This window comes from Bidens hawaiensis, unplaced genomic scaffold (genome assembly GCF_021521415.1).
Source record: "Bidens hawaiensis isolate Kalapana, Puna unplaced genomic scaffold, B.hawaiensis_p1.1 tig00016565_1, whole genome shotgun sequence".
Taxonomy (NCBI): Eukaryota; Viridiplantae; Streptophyta; class Magnoliopsida; order Asterales; family Asteraceae; genus Bidens; species Bidens hawaiensis.
Window position 1 is genome coordinate 78,988 of NW_027492520.1, and position 21,929 is coordinate 100,916.

A 21,929-nucleotide genomic window follows, 5' to 3' on the forward strand; every position below is an offset into this window, starting at 1 on the left:
AGTTTGCAGTTTATTTCTTTAACTAAAATCGGGTTTCGGTTTTCATAAAGGTTTTTGGGGTATTTACCCGCCGAACCCAAACCAATACAGATTATATCCATTTATCAGGACCGGACCAACAAGATGGTAACACACCAAATACATAAAAACATATAAAGGATACTGTGTTAATTTATATATCAATTCATTCATATTAAAATTGTTTCTAACCAACCAACACTACATATTAGATTCTTAATTTACTACAATTAACTAACGATGAATACAAATGCAAGCTATCCCACAAGTATCACACCACATAACAAAAATAAGAAACTAATAAAAGATCAGATCTGCGTTTTCCTTGGTGAGGAAAGAGTCCGCTGAAACGAACATAGTGTACATCACGATAGTTTTCATACCCAACATGTAAACGCGCCTAAACCACAATGATCAAGTAAATATTAGTTAATTAGTTTACGGATTTAAACTAATTATTTCACCTAAGTTGTATTGCGCATGGTTGAGCATATTGATCATCGACTAGTCGCTGCTAAGCCAAACTTTCGTTTTTTGCTTGAAATGATGCAAAAAGAGTGTGAGTGAGATACAAACGTACATAAATTGTGTCACCCACACTCGTTTTGCTTCATTTCAAAAGAAAAACTAAGAACGAAATATGCTATAAGCGACAAGTCTACTATCAACTTGCACAACAACTCGCCGAACAAATTCGGTAACGTAATTAGCCGATTAATATCGTAAACTAAAAGTTAACTAACATGTACTTACTTGATCAGTTTGTATTTAGAAGGGTATTCATGACGGGCATGAAGACTATTGTGATGTACACCATTTTCGTGTCTGCGAACTCCATGGTAACAAGGAAAATTTGGACCGGATTCTCATTAGCTCACCCGTTGTACTCTGTGTTGGGATAATTGCAAGACTGCTTGCATGACTAGCCTACGGCCATTGGACTTGAGACCGCACGAGAATCTTGTCGGGAAAACAATGGTGGTGGCGTGGTGGCTGCAAAACGGCAGCCCTTATTGTAGGCTAGGGTTTGTGATATGAGGTGCATGAACCGGGTATTTTTAGGAATCGGTTCCGAGTATGGTCAACAACAGTCAAAAGTGGGCCGGTGACAAGTCAATGATCAACCTCAACCATACGCCGCACAACTTAGGTAAACTAATTAATTGATTAATATCGTAAACAAACTATTAATTAACATTTACTTGATCATTGTCAATCTAGGAGAGACTTCATGATAGGTATGAAGATAATCATGCTATACGTTGTGTCCTCAGTGGTAGATTCCATGTTCATCAACGAAAAATTGGACTGGGTCCTAGTGGCATCATTCGTTTTGTTTTGCGGCGACGTACCCGTGGACCCACGGGTACATCGACGCAGAACAAAACGAATGATGCCACTAGAAGCCAGTCCAAATTTTCGTTGATGAGAATCCATCCCTGAAAACACCATATACAGCACGATACTCTTCATACTCATTATAAGGACTCTCCTAGATAAATAAAATTAAAAATTAAATAAATGTAAATTAATATTTGTTTACAATGTTAATCTGGTAATTAAATTACCTAATCGTTGACCAATAGTTTGACCCAAGACTCGACCGGACATGATATTACAACCCGGACCACCTAGTTGTCGCCCCCGACAGGCCTACAATCGGAGACTTTTGACAAACAAGCTCGAAGTTAAACGAACCTAAAAGCGAGCCAACATGTCGAGCTTGGCTAAGGCTCGGATCAGTTACAAAAATGAGCCATTTAACTAAGTTGTGCCGCAACCGTTGAGGTTGTTCATCAAAGGTGGTAGCATAAACTCAACACCAATACTTTCGATCTTAAACACCAGCGATCAGACTAGAGAAGAGAGTTTTAAAAGAGATTTGAATGGCATCATCTTTGAAATGACATAGACCGTCGGATCTAGAGAGGTACCCGTCAAAACTAACGAATCACCAGAGCTAGAACCAGAGCGTACGTAAACTCGGCAGCATGATCTGATATAGGGGTGTGGACCGAAGCTGACCACGGTTGACCTGGGCTCGTCATGTGACTCATGTCCTTGGTTCGTTTTACGCCATGAACACATTCCGAGGTTCGTTTTCTGATTTGACTAAAGTTGACTGTCCCGTTGGCCAACAGTTTGACCCGTTGACTTTCGTTGACCTAATTTGACCTAACCTAAAACACTAAACCAACATCATTCTTGTTAAAAATCACTAGATTTAATAGGAAACACTAAAAACTAAAAACCTCAACCACAAACCACAACCGCGCCGCCATATGACCCGATCTGTGCTTGCAACTTCCGATTCGTTACCGCATAGCCTCCTTCGTCTTACACTGTCACCAGCCACCGCAAACCACCAAAACCTGTTGTCGCTTCGGGACCGAAAACTTATATGAACCCAAGACTTAAAGCTCGGATCTCAAGCTTATCTTGTTGAGGAAACACCACCGTGGCCGCTTCCGGAGACATAGTTCACCACCGCCGCCGCCGCAAGATTTGTTAGGGTTGTGGAGTGTGGGTGCAAGAAATAGTGTGGGAAGTAAAAGTATGAGGTTGGATAATAACAGATCTGATATTACTACAACAATTAAAAGCAGATTCAAAAAATGATACATGTAAATGTAGCCTAACGTAACTAACTAACAAACTAACTAACTAACTAACTAACTAACTAACTAACTAACTAACGGAAGCAATGAGCACCAATTAATTGCTTCACATGAACTTTAGAAAGAAAGCTAATAATATTCAAAACATAATAATATTCAAAACGTAACTAACTAACAAACTAACTAACTTTAAGAGTTTGCACCTAATAATATTCAAAGCATAACTTGCAGAAAACATATACAGAAAATGAATAAACAGTATGAGATCTACAACTTGCATATACTCTAGAATGTAGATCTAGCATCAATCAGTTAATATAGAAAGTAGATCTGTAAGCTATAACTTGTTTATTATTATTATAAACCAAATCACAAAGCATAACATAGATCTAGCCTTTATACCGAATTATCTTACACAAAATCAATAAATAGTTTAAGATCTATAACTTGTGTATACACTAGAATGAATGTAGATCTAGATCTGTAACTTGTGTATACACTTGCAAAATGAACAAATTAATTAACACATATTGAAGAAACCAGATCTGTAACTTGTAACAACATTATTATTATTATTATTATTATTATTATTATTATTATTATTATTATTATACCTGAGGATCTGTACGTCCGTACGCACCAGATCTGAAAATGGTTTGAGTGAAGAGTGAGGGTGAGTTGATGAAGAATAGGGGTTGTGTATATACCTCATGTAAATGTGTGTAAAATATATTTATTCATAGTGTGTTAATAAATATGATTTAGTACACATGAACTTATATAATCATAAACTAGCATGAAAACGGTTTGAAAGAATAACGTATGTTTTATGTATGCTTTTTTTAATGATATTTACACGTGAACACATGTGTTTAGTAACATGATTTAAACAACTATATGTTTACGATTTTAACAGCCGATCAGCGGTTGGGTCGTATAGAAGAAGTCCTCTAACAGGGCAAATAGAAGAAATCCTTTTATTGGGCAATTTAAAGAAGTCCACTCACGAGGCAAATAGAAGTCCTCCGTTAGTCCCACGACTTTGTGTTTGAAGTCCTCCATTAGTCCCACGACTTTGTGTTTGGTCTATTCGGGGCAATCATGCACCCTTTGCAACCGGATGCACCGACTATCTTATATATTATGTTTCATACGCTTGTTCAGGAATTGTTATTTGATGTTTTAATCTTAATTGACTACATGGAATAACTAAGCTACAATCACTCAACAATGTTAGCGATTTCATTATAAATCTCAGGTTGATTTCATGTTAAATGACTAGAAAGAGGACCGCTTGGCTGCTTTATCCGGCGCTAGAGACTCGCATTAGAACTAAAGTTGTTCCTTTAACTTCAAATTAGTTTTAACTCTGTTTCATGTTAAAACTATAATAATTTGTTTAATGTTTCCCTGCTACGGTTTTATTTCTTCCGGTTTGAACTATATTTTAATCTTAAATATATATAAACGAAACATTTAAAAAACTTTCTAGTTGTTTCTTGCATTATCTTAAGTCATAAGATTGTTTTATTTGTAAATGAATGTTTCTCATCACGTGTATGGGTCTCACCAAACCCAGATAGCTCTTAAACAAGTTATAATATTTCATTAAATTAAAAATTAAGTTCTCTAAAATATTTGATATGAAAATCCTATAAAATAGAGATATACTAAAAATTAATATCTGATTTATTTAAAAAAAGATATTATTTATAATTAAGGAATAATTTCATGGTAAAAAAAATAAGTGGGTCATGTGTCTCACCAAACTCATATAGCTTTTAAACCGGGTTATAACATCTCATTTATTTATGAAACCCTTTCATCATCAAATACTAAGTATATTATTAACTCATGTACAGTAAATAAAATTAAAATGCATATATATATATCTACCTATACTAATAAACAAAAATAATAATGATGATGTGTCCTAACCACATTCAATCATAACTTTAATTTTAATCCTATTTTCTAATCTCAGCTTTCCTTAATTAATTGGATCCATGGGTCATGGGTCCAATTGGTATGACCATTTAACACATATGAAAAAAGTATTTAATGTCATTTATTACCATTTCATCTAATTTTACTAACTTTTTCTATCACATTACATGTTCTAATTAAAGTATCCATGGGTCCAATTGGTATGTCACACTAACTTTTACCATCCATCCGATTACATCTAATTTTACTATTAAATATATAAAGTTTGACATGATTTAAAAAAACATATAAACCATTGAATATTTATAATAAGTTTAAAATCAAACAGTGAATTATTAAATTAGTTAAGTAATAATTTACAAACTATTATCGTATAATAACTGGTGACATGTGTTTATAATAGATATTGAATTACGTGTGTACTTCAAATTCCGTTGAATAACTACAATATTTATAATTATAATCTTACAATTTGTAACACACTATTTAACTTACATTCGTATTAATCAAATAAAGCTTCTTTAATATATTTAGGTAATCACCAATATTTTATTTTATGTCACCTTAAAACATTATTTCAAACTTAGAAAAATGAAAATTTTAAATATGTAGCATTTGAAGTACGTGCGTGTGATAATATTAAAATTAATCTATAAATTAAAACTAAAATCCATAAATTACGTATGATTAAATACCTAAATTTCGGTAATTTGACAAATCTCGTGTAATACACGGGTTCAAAAGCTAGTATATATATATATATATATATAATAAACGAATAATGTAAAACTACTCCGTAATACATGGGATAAAACCTAGTTGCCTATAAATGACTAGTTGTAAGGCCTCCCGGGTTTGGCTCATACAACGCATCAATATCATAGCAATAATTTAGTCTCACTTTATCTCGAAAGACATATACATCCCTAAATTAGACCGATCAAAAAAAAAGAAGGGCTGAGCACGGTTCGGTACGGTTCGGTTATTGGGTGAAACCAAAACCAAAACTGAAGTAGTCGGTTATTTTAGTTTCCTAACCGATCGGTTTTCGGTTACTCGGTTAGGTTTTTGGCTATTTTCGGTTTTGGTTAATTGCGTGTACATTAAAAAAAATTCCAAATCAAATAATGAACTACAATAATTATTCACGTTCCAACTAATATAGAATAATAGGTCTTTAGTCATTATTATTCATGAATAAATTTCCATGTAGAAAATATTAGAATAAAGAAAATGTATAACCAATTACCTTAACAAACAAGAATGTAAAGTGATGAACTGATGGATTTGAGTATGTTGAATGAAGAAAAGGCATAATCGGTTCGGCTCGATTTTATTCGGTTTTTTTAAAATGGATAACCTAACCGAAACCAAAAAATCGGTTTTCCATAAAACCAAAAAATTAACCTCCGGTTAATGCTTTGGTTTGTTTTTTTTTGTTAGTCGGTTTCGGTTTAGTTTATTCGGTTTTCTGCTCACCCCTAATAAAAATAAAAAGTAGTTGCCATTGCATTGTTAGTCTAAAGTGTGGCCGTAGGGAGGTCTTCACGGTCAACACATGGAACTCTTGCCGCTAAACAATATCCACCTCACGTATGAAGAGTTTGTGTTTTTATTTGATTATTAACATAGTTTGGTGATGCCAAGATTGTGTTTTGTGTTTTTATGGTACAACTTTATGTATGATGAATATGATGATTAATTTAAAAAGACCATATATCAAGTAAGTAATTGTTTTACACACACTTATTACTTTTACAAACTCGAATTTGTCATTATGGTGTGATTACGACACTTAAGTTACCATACAAGTTTTTTTCAACACCGAGCTAGTTGCCACCATTGCAATGTACGTCTAAAGATAGTGAAATACTTGGAGGAAAAAGGAAAAGGTAAACAACAATATAATTTTTTGAAGTAGTACATAATCAAATTTGATTATTAACACAATTTGGTGATGACGAGATTGTGTTTTATGTTTTTATGCCACAACTTTATGTATGTGCTAGATTAGTGAACTATGTATATGTAACACATGAGCAAAAAATATATAATTATTTCATATGTCAGACTTCTATATTAAAGACGCTAATAACTGTATCTTTTTATTAAAATCCATGGAACTCAACACCAAAAAGTACAATAACAAGTATCGTGGAAGCAAATGCCAGTTTTCACCTTTCTTCTTTGGAGACATAGATTGTGACATTCCTCTTGAACGCATGGATGAAGGAACCACATTTCGCTACACGTTTCACAAAACATCAGCATGCTCCCTAGATTAGGTATGTTAGTATGTATACATTGACCAATAAAAAAATAGTGAGTCAGTTAAGGTCATAAGTAAAACATTAACCCTCTAAAAGAAAGTAATTTGTTGCTTACCGACAAATATGAGCGTTAGAAGAACTGCAACATAAAGCTTTATAGATGGCATGTTTGTGAGGTTTTGGTATTTTGAAAGTAGAAGATTATACAACGAAATTGTTCTTTTGATGGATTATGAATTTATACTTGAAGCATTTTGATGAGAATTAACACAAATATATTTTGATATTATTATATTAAATGACCATAAATGATATGATATTGATACTGAATAGCCATAAATGAGTGATATCACATTATCACGTGAAGGCGGTTGAGCACTTAAAAAAACATTTTTCATATACAGAAATATAGTTGACTACTTGACCATAAACAGTTTTGATATAGCTAGACACGTAGGTGTGTATCATGCATAAAATTAGTCATTTGACCACCATATCTTATCAAAATAAGCATGAACGACTACTATCATCAAAAATTTTTGACTTCCCAACTCAACAAGATTTCCACAAAAAATCTAACCTCTTTTAAATAAACACAAATTTTGATAAAAAAAAAACATTGGATGAATACCTTATAATTATTAATAACTAGGTTAGTTACCAAAATACTATACGGATCAAATATTTTTAATTATATAAATCACAATTCTATAGATAAATGTGTGTGTGTTGGGGGTTGCAAAATAACCGTGTTGTCGCGTCAAATTTGACAAGTGTCGTATTCTGGTTGAACAATCAAACACGTCGGGGGGCGTCTTTCGACATTTACGGAATTATATTGTTTTGAGGAAAATCCAGAAATCTTCATTAAAATAGATTTTATGAATTTTCCCATTTAAAAAGGACATGTTCAAAAAGTAGAAATTAGGATTACACACAAGATCAAATGTACTATAGAATTACATATAAGTAGGCAATTGGCTTATTAAAGCATTCATATCCTTTCATCAAATTTAGTTATTGAGGTTTTTATTATGCAGGGAATAGTTTAGAGTGTAGTGAGTGGATGAGATTAAAAATGTAGTGATTTTTCGGTATATTTGAAAATTTTATATTCACTCTTTATAGTTTTTAATATTTTTTGAAAGTAAGTGAGTGGATGAAAGAAAAATGTAATGATAAAGGTATTAAAAAGTAAATTATTTAATTGAAAATGAGAGAGATGATCTAACGTGCTTTAGTGTAATTTTGGATTTGGGAGATAGCCAGATAGGGGAAGAGATAGAAATGCTCTTTTTTTTTCAAATTGTTAACTTATAAAAACAAACCAACGAAAAGAAGCGCACGCCTCTCCACAAGCCGGAGAGGAGCCCAAAAAACCAACAATCACATAAACTTGAAAGAACACCACTTAGACCAATTTTCGATTTACAATTAGATCTATGTATAAACCATAAAAAGCCTATAGACATAATTTCTCTAATTATGTCTTCAAACTTGATACTTTTGCCTTCAAACAACCTCTCGTTCCTAGCAATCCAGATACTCCAAAACCCCAAACACGAGTTATGGTGTAACTCCAACAAATCTTTAGCCGAGAATGCAAACACTGGAGGACTTTTACACCACGAACTCACGAACCCCACACCGCCAAAGCCACTTCACAAAATGTGATCTGTCGTTTCAATCTCCAAGTCACAAAGGCCACATAGCCGAAAAGGAACTTGAACATTTTTTCTTCGTAACGCATCTTGGGTATGAACTTTATCCATTTCCGCTCTCCAAACGTGAATTTGGCACTTTCTCGGCACCCATTTGCTCCACTCCGTAACAAAATTATTAGAGTAATCCCTGCTTTGCGCTAGAAGTTCCTTAACCAACTTAACCAAGATCGACCTAGTCAGATCTCCCAACCACGACCAAGAATCTCCTCCCCTTTCCAAGAATCCGATAACAAGGTCTTAAAACAATTTTCCCATTCTAACCTTTCTACATTGGAGGTCCGGGTTCGAGTCCAATCCCAATTCTAGACTATTTGTATGTTTTCCCATCTAAAACATTCTTCTACTTTACACTGCTTTTGTTTTTACAACTTGTGGATGTTAGGAAAAAGAGACATTAGACTCGAATTCCCGATCCAGATATATGACAAAAAACTAACGTCTCTGCCATTTCCCAACTCTCCTTTAATCATATTATGAATTTCCTTTCCAACCAAGGACAATTTATTAACAACATTAGCTATGTTTTTCCGGACCCCGAAATTTATTTTTTACAGAACCGACTCCCATCTTGTCTACTGCTAATCAAAACTACGTCTTTTTGATTAAATCGTCTAATTCAATCAAAATCACTTTCATATTGGTTTGAAGATCCATAAAATCCCATCCTTCAATATTGTTCCTATTTTCCAATTCGTACAACTATTTCTTCGGCCACATTCATCCTCATGGTTTTTTTTTCCGAATAAATTTTACTAAGACTCCATTGCAAAGACTTTCACTGTCAACAGGGAAATAAATTGATTGTTAATTATTATTAATAAAAAAATTGATACTTTTAGAGTCGTTTTTCATTTGTATTTCCAATGTGGTATAGTAGTAGGAAGCATGAGTATTTTAATAGATGTTTATGTTCGATCCTCACATATAACATTTTGGAGAGGCATGAGGGACACAATGAAGGAAAATCAGAATCGTTGTGATCTACGGTTCGATCCCGAGGGCGTCAAGGTTTTACCACAAGTGGTCATTCAGGCGGATGGGTTCCACCGTAATTGGAGATAACTTGGAGGCGCTTAAGGGCTCGTACGGCTAGGTTAGGCCAGATGGCGGTAGCCTTTTGTCATTAGGTCACCTTATACGAAATACCTATATAATTATCTGTTCGTTGAACATTTTAAAAAAATCATTTTTCATTTCATAATTCATACCCTCAATAGTCAGTTAGTCACCATTAGTTGGTTAGACTTTCAATTTCACAACAATTCTTCCTTTAATTACACTCACATTCAATACACAAAAGTTTCATATGTTTATTAATCTTCTGTGAAATTACGCTTACGATTTCATTATGTCGATTGAATGTGGTTACGAAATTACGTTTTGATTGGTTTTAAAGTGTAAGGTTAGACGTCTAACAACATCGTATTCACTTTCCTCAACATTCAAATACTCTTTGAAAATTTTATTTGTGATTTATATGATTACTAGAATATCATGATTTCATTTGCCATACTCCTAAATTAAAGACGATAACAATTATATCTTTTTACTAAAATATATGGTCTTAACACCCCCAAATACAAACACAAGTACCGAACCAACAAAAGCCAGATCTCACCCCTCTTCTATGGAAACATTGACGATTACATTCCTTTAGATGACATGGATGAAGGGTCCAATATTCGTTACACGCGTCACCAAACATTACCATGCTCCCTTGATTAGTTAAGAATCCATTGACCAATTAAAAAAGTGAGTAATTAGAAGTGTGTTACTGATAAGGTCATAAGTGAAACATTAACACTCTATAGAATTAAAGGAATGTATTGCTTACCGGCAAGTGTGAGTATAATAAAAACTGTAACGTAATGATTTATTGATGACATGCTTATGAGTTCTTAGTATTTTGAAACTAAAAGATCATACAACGAAACATTATACAATCACATGGTTCTTTTGGATGCTCCGAGATTACAAATTTATACTTGAAGCATTTTGATGAGAATGTAACTTAAATTTATTTTGATATTATGATATTAAATACCCATAAATGCGTGATATTAATGCTTTCAACAAAAACCATCAGTTTTCATATTTCTTACCAAAATAAACATTGAATACCATAAGGCCTACTGGTATACTCTAACTCCCAATAAATTAAGATGACATAGCACTTAAAAATTGATTAAATCACTTCACACTTGTGTGTTAACTTTGTTAAAAAGAGCCATGAGTTATGTTTTTCACGGTTAAAAGACAAAAAACAATATATTAAATTAGTAGCTAATAAGAGTGAGACGAAGTTAAATTGATTAAACAATTTCCTTTGGGTGAAATGGATGTGATGCCTATCATCAAACTATTTTTGACGTGCCTCGTTTAACTCAACGAGATTTCCACCAACAATCTCGCCTCCTTCAAATAAACACAATTTTGATAAACACATTTGATGAATACCTTCTAGTTATTAGTATCCAAGTTAGTTTATCATTGTACTCAGTAAATCTTATAAATGGTAAAGTTATGGGAGGGTCTGAAAAAGGTAAGGTGTAACAATATTACCTCTACTCCACAGGAATAGAGAGGCTGCTTCCAGTGAGACCCCAGCTCGATAGTGGTTTCACATCAATCCTTGGACATAAGGCACAAAACACTCTACCATCACGACCCAGCCGATTGGTGTATGTACCCTTGTCTTTCGGCTATCAATGCCACTACATGATGCTTGATTAACCTTCCGACACTTTTAACGTTATTTTCATGAAATTAGTTAATAACGTCAAAATTAGTGCAATTTCACTTTTGCCCGCCCAAAGGTCCACACATATATACATTATATACGCGTACCGCAAAGAGATCGTAGTATCCAAATTAGTTACACGTGTTAATTAATACTCCAAGGATTGAATATTTTAAATTATATAAGTCACAACTCCATAAAAAAAATAACGAAAAATAAAGTTGAGTACAGTATAGAGTCACAAACTTATAAACAAATTATCTATTGTGTATCCAAAATAAATTAAACAATTCAAAAAACACCTGCCGTGTTTATTTGAGTAAAAAAATGTAACATAATAAAAATGTATAGCTATATGTCTGAATGAAAGTAGGTGCTAATGACAAAAATAAGTATATATATTTGGTGACTAATTGAATGGCAAGCCTTATTAGCAAAGTTTCTAAGACACATTAGATGGAGGAACATGCAAGATTTGTAACTTGTAAAATGCGGCGCGCCATGTTAAACTCAACTCTAGGAGAGAATTGAGGTGGTTTCGAACCAGGAAGTGAAGAGCATGCTTTAATAATGTAAATGCAATGATAGCACATAAAGAACATAAAACAATGAACCTGAATCTTTGTAAGGTCAACGTTAGATTTATTCATAAACACAATTATAAATATCAGAGTAAATAAAATTTGCGGAATATAATTGTTTTTTTTAAAGTTAGCACAAAAAACAATCATTCATCCTAACACATCTATGATCTATGTTACAATTGAGTGAACGTACAATTTAATGCTTGAAAAAATAAAAGTTTAATATGGTTTTACCACATGATTTAATATTAGCCTTTTGATTTTCATAACATGGAATTTACCAAGAGTGTTATTTGTGAATTGTGATATAGTATATATTTTAAAGGTAGATTTGTGCTCACCCAAAGTTTTTGTTTAGGGTCTAAAGTGACATTTAATACAATTATTATTTTTTTTGCAAGTGACAGAGAATTTTAAACCAGGTCTTCTGGAAAACTACCAATAAAATATCTTTGGGAGTGTATAAAACAATTTTGAAATGAATTAAGTACACATCATTAATATCAAGAACTTGATCTATACAACTTGTCATGTTTTCCTTAGAGATAGGGAGATTTCTAAACCATGTAGCCAGATGACATATCTCCTCTGAGATAGTTTCATGTACTGCTTTTCGACCCGTGATTAACTCCATTAAAACTACCCCAAATGCATAAACATCCACCTTTGTTGTCACCCTCCCTGTGCCTATTTTCTCAAAAAAAAAATAGGCACAATCTTAACCAAACCGAAATCTGCTACCTTGGCTCTCATGTCATCATCAAGAAGAATGTTAGCTGACTTTAAGTCTCGATGAATGAAGCGTTGTTGTGCCAAACTATGCAAATATTCCACCCCTCTTCCAACATCTAGAGCAATCGAAACCCTTTGTTTCCAACTAAGAGCAATGGAAATGGGTGGGGTGAAACAAGTTAGTGAAACCTTATCTCTCTGCCACGTCTGCTTTCACATACCCATTTCACATCCACATTTTCACTGGAAATGGGTTGTGTGAAACAGGGGGGGTGAAACCATTATTATATTAATTTTTTTAATGTTTTAATAAATTTAAATTTTTTGAAATAACACATTAAATTAAATAAAAGAGCTACATTAAATTAAAAAAAAAAAAACCTACATTACTTATTAAAAAAAAACTCCTAAACCCACTCGTTTTTCTCGGCTATCTCCTTTTGTTTTTTCTCGTACCACCTCCTTTTGAAGCCCGTTAACGTGTCAAGGTCGACAGCCATGATCTCCATCTCCTCCTTCTCGATCCTTCGCCTCTCCCTCTCTTCCTCCCTAAGGTTGAACAGTCGCATCTGTTCAACCATTAGTTTACCGACTTCCTTGGCTCCGGAAGCGGACCCCGACGCAGACCCCGAAGCAATGGATTTTGCTTTCTTCCTTCCAATCGGGCGCTGAATGGGGTCCTCGTCGGGCAAGTCGTCTAGGTTTACATGAGTCCTAGACCTTCCGTCGGATGCGCCGGGATTGGCGTCAATGTCGGCGTCGGCCGAGGATTGTTTGTTTGACCCCGACGCCCTCTCGTCTAATCGTAGTTGCTGCCACTTTGGAGAAGCGGTCAAAACCTCCCATAACTCCACAGGGATATTTCCGGTGTGGCCATCGTCTTGGTAGCGAGCGTCCACTTTCTTATGAAGATCGACGTCGTTCGTGCCATTTTTTTTGTTTCTGGCACACTCCTCGTACACGCCGATGTACTTGTTCACCTTCTTGTTGATGTGAGTCCATTTCCCCGTGATTTGATCCCTCCTTCGGTAGTCGGGACCCTTTCCCATAGCTTCAAAAAACTTCACCTCGACCCGATCCCACAAATCATCGATAGTTTGTTCGTTACCTATAAATAAGAAAGTAAATAACAAAAATAAACATTTAAAAAAAACACATATAAACATTTTAAAACTATTTAAAATAAATACCAACGATCAGATGCTCGGAGACGTCAACCCACGCCTGCGCCAAAGCAAGCTCTTCTTGCACCGACCACTTTTGAATCGATCGAGTCGCCTCGGTCATCGGCGTTTGCTTCTTGTGACTTTTCCAGTGTACGGATTTCTTGCGTTGGGCGGTTTCGGGTATTTCATCATCCGCCGCATATGGCTGGGTTTCCGGAACCGAATCCGGGTCCCCCAAATTGACCGGCGGGGTTTGAGTTTGGGTTGGGAAGTTTTGGAATAGAGGTGGTTGAGGAACACCTCGTTGTTGTGTGTTGACGTTTGGTGCGGGAATATGACCGAAATAGTTGGAGAGCCACAACGCGTATTGCTCCGGAGTTAGACGAGGCATGTTGGGATCCATGATATTTTTTTTATAAAAGTTGAGAAAGTTTATAAAAAATAGAGAGAAAGGTGTGAGTTTTGTATGTTTTTTGTATAAAATAGTGGAGTATTTATAGGTAATTTTTTTTAATTATATAGCCTCCAACGGCTATATAGCCGTTTGAAATCAAGTGCCCCCCTTCAATTTGGCCGTGAAAGATATGGCGGAGAGAGGCTCGCGCCCCCTTCACGGAGGAAGGGGGTGGTGTTTCACGGCGCCAAAACCCTTCTCACGGTGCACCCGTGAGAGGGTATTTCCACTGCTCTAAGAGGGGGGATTTGAACTTCTCTCCGGTCAAACAAATGTTGACTTAAAGTTCTTTGGGACATGAATTCATATACCAAAAGCCTTTCATTGTCATTAATGCAATAACCAAGAAGTGACACAAGATGTTTATGTCTAACTTTCGTTAAAACTTCAATTTCCGCTCTGAACTCTTTCATTCCCTTTGTTCCCGTCGCATCATATTTCATCCTCTTAACTGCAATCATAATTCCATCATGTAACATGCCTTTATAAACAACTCCAAATCCGCCTCTCCCCAACACATTGTTGTCACTAAAATGATTAGTGACTTGTTCAAGCACTTGAATGGAAATAATTAAATTAACACTTCCAGATATAGGCATCTCGTCATGATCCACACTTTGTAACTTTGTTGGCGCTCCGTAACACTTATAGTAACACGCATACGACAAAATCCCAACAAAAACAAGAGCACCAACCACGATACCAATAACCATATTTGTTGAAACAAGCGACCCCTTTGAACGCGGAAGTGGGCTTCCACCTGAAACGGTAGAGATATTTTGACCTCATAAAATGTTGTTTTCATGTGAAAACCTCACCTTTTGGGGGAATTCAGGTATAGGCCCCGAAAGATTATTGTTTGACACGTCAAGAAGTTGAAGATTCGGCAAAAATGCCAAGATTTTGGGGATGGAACCCGTAAGATCATTGTCATTCAGTGCTAGACTCCTCAACCAAGTCAAGTTCCCGAAGGAGGGTGAAATAGTACCCGAAAACTTTTGTTTTCCAAAGTGTACTCCGGTCACATTCTCCCCATAAGAATCACATGTAACAAAGAACCAATTGGCACAAGCATCATTACCACACCAAGATACCGCCAATGACATTGGATACCCTAGAGCTCCGGCGACCTCAAGGAGGGCCGTCACTTGTGGGTTACACTCTCCAGGCATAGGTAAACAAAAACTATTATCACTGAATTCTAATTCTACACCGCTTTGAAATACAGGCAATGGACCTTGCAACTTATTGTTATGTAAGGTAATATTGGCTAAATTAGGGAGAGACATTAAATAATTAGGAACTAAACCTGTTAATTGATTATCCCTAAGTTGCAAATCAAACAAATTGATGCATTTTGATAGATCCGGTATGGGACCAGTGAATGCATTAGCATGTAGCCAAACTTGATTAAGATTAGTCATGGAAGAGAGTACGTCAAGCGTGCCAGAAAGGCCTTGTTTTTGATTGTTTAGCCAAAGATTTTGAATTTCCAATCCGCCAAAGCTTGCAGGCAGGGTTCCGGTGAGATCATTGTAAGACAGATGGAGGTTCCGCAAATTATGTAAATTATAAAAAGTATCCGGAATGGACCCAACAATGTTAGCATTGCTAGCTTCAAATGTTTGTAAATTGGTGAATTGAGTGAGGTCGTTAGGGAGACTCCACGACGAAAAAATTGGATTATCGGAAATGCTAAAACTAACTAGATTGGTGAGACCAAAAAGAAATCCTAAAGGAATTGAACTAAAGTTATTGTTGTCTAGGAACACTTGTTCAAGATATTTGAGGTTAGCTAATGTAGGTATCTCACCGGAGAGTGAGTTGCGTCTAAGATCCAAGATTTTGAGCTTTGAGAGTTTGTTGAGGTCGTTTGGGAGAGTTCCCACGAGTGATTTAGAAGGTAGTTTGATGATGTCTACACGATTTGATATGTCATATGAGATTCCTCCCCAATTACAAAAGTTGTTGGTTTTCCAGGTGGATGGAGTAGGAGAAATGGAGGTGGAAAGCTTTGACATGACGAAGGCGTCATCGGCGGTGGAGAAGGAGAGGAGCAGGATGAAGGATGCGAGCCGGAGGAGGTGGCAGTGGTGGTGATCACAAGCCATTGTTTTCGAGTTTGTGTAGACAGCAAACAAGTATAAGATGAAGACTATTATAAGATATAGTTTAATATACGGGTAATTTGAAAGACTTTGAAAATTCAATTAGTGTAAAATATAAATAAAACATACAACCAGCTATAAGCAATTAAGCATAGACGGTGCATTTTATAATGTACTTATTTGGTATTAAATATTTAGAAATTTTAAGGATACTGAATTTTTGGTATCATTATATACTGTAATACTAATCACATAACAAGTATTTTCGATCATATAAGAGCATTCACAACAATAAACTCATACAAACCGACATATCATCGTCACATCAAATTCCAAACTTTTCTTAAAAACCCTCATTCTCTTCCGTACCAATAAACCTTCACAAACCTATTAAAAAATATTAACTATGTATATATATATATGTATATGTACATATAGTATTTGTGTGTATAAAATATGTGGACCCACAATGCATGTTTGTAGCAAGTTTGAAGAGACAAACTTGCCACAAACTTCAAAGTTTCACAATGGTTGATTTAAACTCTCTCTAAGTTTGTTGGTGCCACATAAATTCAAACTTTGGGATATGTAGTCCAATGTGGGTGTTCTAAGTATTGACGTAAAATCTGAATGTGTGATCAGAGGATAAAGCAAGTCGTGCAAAATGCAAATGAAGAAATGTCAACAATGAGAGGAGTTCCTCTGGTCATTGTAATTAAACTTTATGTATATATTTGTGTATGTATAATTTGTATACATATGTATTTGTGTATATTTTTAAGAAATAATGTTTGTAAATAGTATTTGGAATGTTAAGTTAGAAATCTATGGAAAATAGTTGAGACCGAAAAACCTCTTGTCAATTCAAACTTCTGAACGAGCATATATGAGTATTGAAGTAAAAGTTTGTTTTATTAAAAGTATTCCCGTTGAAAGGCATTAACTTGATTTTGCAAACAAGGGAAGTTAATCCAAGATTTGTTGGGCCTTTCAAAACTATTGCTCGAGACAAGTAGCGTACTGATTACAATTGGCAGAAGAACTAAGTGGAAAACATAATACATTCCATGTTTCACATCTGCGCGTAAGTGTTTAACTGACAAACTACATCCCCGACAACTTTGTAATAAGTTATTAACTGAGTTAAAGTTTAACAGAAATATAGAAAGGGCTCTAACGTGACATGGGGATCAGAAGATGAAATGAGGAAGTATTATCTGTATATATTTTTATTTTCTATCTAAACTAGTTTTGAGGATGAAACCCTAATTAGTGTGTGTGTGTGTGTGGGGGGGGGGTGTGGGGGGGGGGGGGGGGGCGCTATTTGTAACATCCAATTTAGGTTTTATATATAAAGAACTTGTTTATATTAATCCAAAGTAGTTAAAAACGGGGTGTTGCTAAACGCCTAAACGTATCCCCCTCCGCTTTATTTTTACTAAACATACTCCATCCCTCAAGTTGCACATTAATACGATTTAAACCTTTTTATTTTCTCTTTATCATTTTGTTATCTTTTATTATCATTGTTATTTTAAAAAGTTTTTTTTTATTCTTTAAAGAGTTTTTCTTTTGAGTGTTTTAGTACAGTTTTTTTAAAAGTGTTTTAATACTTTAGTGTATGTTTTTATTAAATAATTTTTAGAGATAACTTACATTTTTTTTAAAAAAATTGCATTGTTTTAAATCAATAAAAGAGATTAAACAACACCGACTTGATCAACAAGTTGGTTCTTTTATGATGTGACAATAATCTTATACGCCTGAACCTAACAAAATATATTCAAATGATTTTTTTTTTCAAACATGAGACATATAATAAGATAAAAATATACAAATCGTTTTATTGCTTTTATAAAGAGATTATATCATTATTTCTTTAAATATATTATAAATATTATTATTATGATAAAGAATAATAAACACTAAAGGAGAGAAAATAAAAAAAATCTTTACAAAAAATAATGAATATTACTACTATGATAAGCTTTACAAAATATGTTAGATGATAGTAATATGTTACATAAATTTTTTAAAAAAATTTAAAGTATAGAGAGGGGGTATGACAAATATATGAGGAGGGTACGTTTAGCCTAACTCTTAAAAATGATGTCATTTAATTGTTTTGATGAGATCACAACGTACCTTTATAGTAATTCAGATTATTTACCGACACTTCGGATAATTCTGATTTGGATTTTACGTTTAGAAATACATGCTTAATTGATTATTTCGTGGAACATATGCTTTTCAAAATCCTTATTGACGTTTTGAACTTTGAAGTATACTCACTTGTTATTCAAAAGTTTATTTAAATTATAGGTTTATTTTATATATACATTCATCAATATTTACTTTCCAATAATTGAAAAGTTATGAGTTTTATGTGATAATTGAAAAGTTAATTTTCTTTTATACATTCATAAATATATATATTCTTATTTTTGAAGAGAGAAACTCATGGGTAGATAGATAGATACAAGATAATATCAAAATTACATGTTCATGTGTTATATTTGTGTACTTCATTTTTATCATCTTAATTGTTGGTGATCAAAATGCCATCAAGGTTTCTTTTCTACACTCTTCTACTTTTACAAACTTTAAAACAAGGTGTTTCATAAAATTCCAAATTTGCATCGCGATGTGGTTACGACACTTAATTTTTCACACAATTTTTTTTAACACCGAGCCAAAACCCGTGTATGGCCATACACTTTATATTCACGAATGAATATAGTGTTAGGAACAATGACAATTTTAAGGTCAAGTGCATGACTATTAAAAATGGATCCACATGATTTATGAATTGAAAAGAAAATAAGAGCAAATGTACAAATTCATTGTTTCCTCAAACATTCATATCCACTTTGTGAAGAATATTTGTTTAAATGGTTATTAGAATTTCATGATTTCATATGCATGCGAGACTCTTAAATTAAAGACGATAACAATTTTATCTTTTTATTAAAATCCGTAGGTCTCAACAAAACCAAAGACATAGACAAGTGGTTCCATCTTGACAAACGCCAGAATAAACTCCTCTTCTAGTGTAACATTGTTTATGACATTCCTCATAATGACATGGATCAAGGTTCCAAGTTTCTTTACACGCTTCAGCAAATAATCCCATGCTCCCTGAATCAGTTGGGCGTACAAAAGAATTAATAATAATAATAATAATAATTCATTAGAAATGTGTTACTAGAAGTAAAGCATTAACAATCTACAAAATTTAAGTAATGTGTTGCTTACCATCAAATGCGAGTACAAGAAACAGTGTAACGTAAAGCGTTTTAGATGACATGATTATGATTATGAGTGGTTAACTAAAAAGATTATACAATGAAATTGCTCTCTTGGATGCTATTAGATTATGAATTTATAGTTGATGAGAATGTAACATACATATATTTTGATATTATGATATTAAATAATAAGTTAATAACCATAAATACGTGATATGGTGAATAACAAATTAATTGTTTGGCGGGTAAATATATTAAAACGCCTTTCTAAATTTAAAGAGTGACGAGATTTGCCCTTCTAAATTTATAAAAAATGACTTTTTATTCTAAAATCAAAATATTAAAACAATTTTCTTAAACATTTTTTATAAATAGGAATGATAAAAAAAACATTAACTATTTTAAAAAGTTTAAAATAATAATGAAAGTATAAGAACTCATATACTTATTACAAATATTGAAAATATCATATATACCCATGTAAAACTAAAAATATCATATATGCCCTTGTAAAGTTATTAATATATAATATATATCCAATTCATTAAAAAAATAATTTAAAATGACCATATTACTCTAGTTTGATTAGATGCGATAAAAGGTTTATTCATTCGATGCGATAAATCTTCGAATAGTTTGTAATTTGAAGAAATGACGAGAGACGACTTGGTTGTCGTTTACGGTAAGAAAAGTCGATTAAAATTAAAATAATAACACATGGTATAAACATATTATGTAACTGGAAGGGGCAGAATGGTCAATTCGTTAAAATGAACATATATGAAAGTTAAATTTTTGAAAAATAATGATAAAATGGTCATTTATTAAATTATTATTAATGAATAGGGGTATATATGATTTTTAGTTACTTTGTAAGGGCATATATGATATTTCAAGTTTTGCTTAGGTATATATGATATTTATGTTGTTTGTAAGGGCATATATGAAATTAATCCATTTTATTAAGTTATTAAAACTTCAAAATTTTAATAAGAAATTTAATTTTCATTTTTCTTTTTTTTTTAACGACGATAAACACAAATTATTTTCCTTCATATAGGTCTCTCCTTCTTCATCCTTCTTTTATCCGTTTGCGTCACTTAATTTTAGGTTGTGGCCTCTGTTTTGCAGGTTGTGATTACGGATTTTACTTTGTTGTTCTGTTTCCTTCAATTAACGGTATTGTTGTTAATTTACTTACATTTACAGTAGGTTTTAGGGTTTCTTCTTCATTATATACTTAGCATTGGCTGTTTTGGTTTAATTCCTTAGTTGTTTGACATGCATGCAGCTATTTGATTAAATGCCTCATAGAGTCATAGATATCTGTTTTGTTGCATGTCGGATGGTTTCGGTCACCGAATAGGATAAAAAACGGCAACGAGGTAAAATAAAAAAAGAAATAAGAAGCTCTACCGAAACTGACGCAAACCCCCGATTAAACAACCAGCTTAGAGAAAATAATCCGTCCCAAAGCAGACCGGTACCTCATTAAACTCCCGACTTAGACACCCCGATTAAACATATAAAAAATACACAAACCGAAACGCGGTTAAGCAACACCTGACACCTAATTAAACAACATCCAACTTAGAGAACCCAATTAAACCTTAAAAAAATAGCCAAACTCACACGAAACTACCCAGCCCAAGCCTGCTTAAACCCCATACTCATCCTTCGTGTTGCATGGTTTCGCGTTGGTTTTGGTAATCGAATAGGATAAAAAAGCGACACTGGTCCTTCGCGATGGTTTCATTTTTGTTTTGGTGATCGAATAGGAAAAACAAACTCACCTAACGAAACGACAACCATGAACAAAACTGAGTTTCATTTTTTTCTTTTTAATATTTTGTACACAATAATTTTGTAATCACCTGTTAGAGATATAAATTGAATTATAGTTTCATCGGGATGTTTAATAAGTGTAACTGATTCACAATACAATGTTTGTTTTGACCCGTATGTTGTCTTTCTTTTATTGCATTCAAATTAGCGTCGAGATTCAACTTAATAAGTGATTTCACTTCCCTTCTGTTCATTTGCAGATCTTCTAATCAAGCTCAGGATCACGGGAGGGCGGTCGTTTGCTGTCACTCATAGTAAGTCGATTCAATTTTATAAACATCAAGTTAATTTTCATGCAAGATTTTCTATTATCCCAAACTTTTATAAAATAAAAAAAAGAACATAAACATAATACAATATAAGTTGAGAGTTTATCAAATAGGAGCGAAAGGCTAAAAGATTTCTAATCACATAGATTCATTTGAACTATGCAATTTGATCATCATCTGAACTTCTCAAAACTATAATTCAAAAT

The 21,929-nt window shown here is 33.6% G+C and overlaps 1 non-coding gene and 1 pseudogene across 1 annotated transcript; both read right to left on the minus strand.

The window, feature by feature from the left end:
• Positions 1–1,417: 1,417 nt before the first annotated feature.
• LOC143551756 (receptor-like kinase TMK4 pseudogene) lies at positions 1,418–16,364 on the minus strand (annotated as a pseudogene).
• A 5,456-nt stretch (positions 16,365–21,820) lies between these two features.
• On the minus strand, positions 21,821–21,909 carry LOC143551787 (small nucleolar RNA snR60/Z15/Z230/Z193/J17). Its single transcript, XR_013138553.1, has one exon. It is a non-coding gene; the product is annotated as a small nucleolar RNA snR60/Z15/Z230/Z193/J17 (small nucleolar RNA).
• Positions 21,910–21,929: the final 20 nt, after the last annotated feature.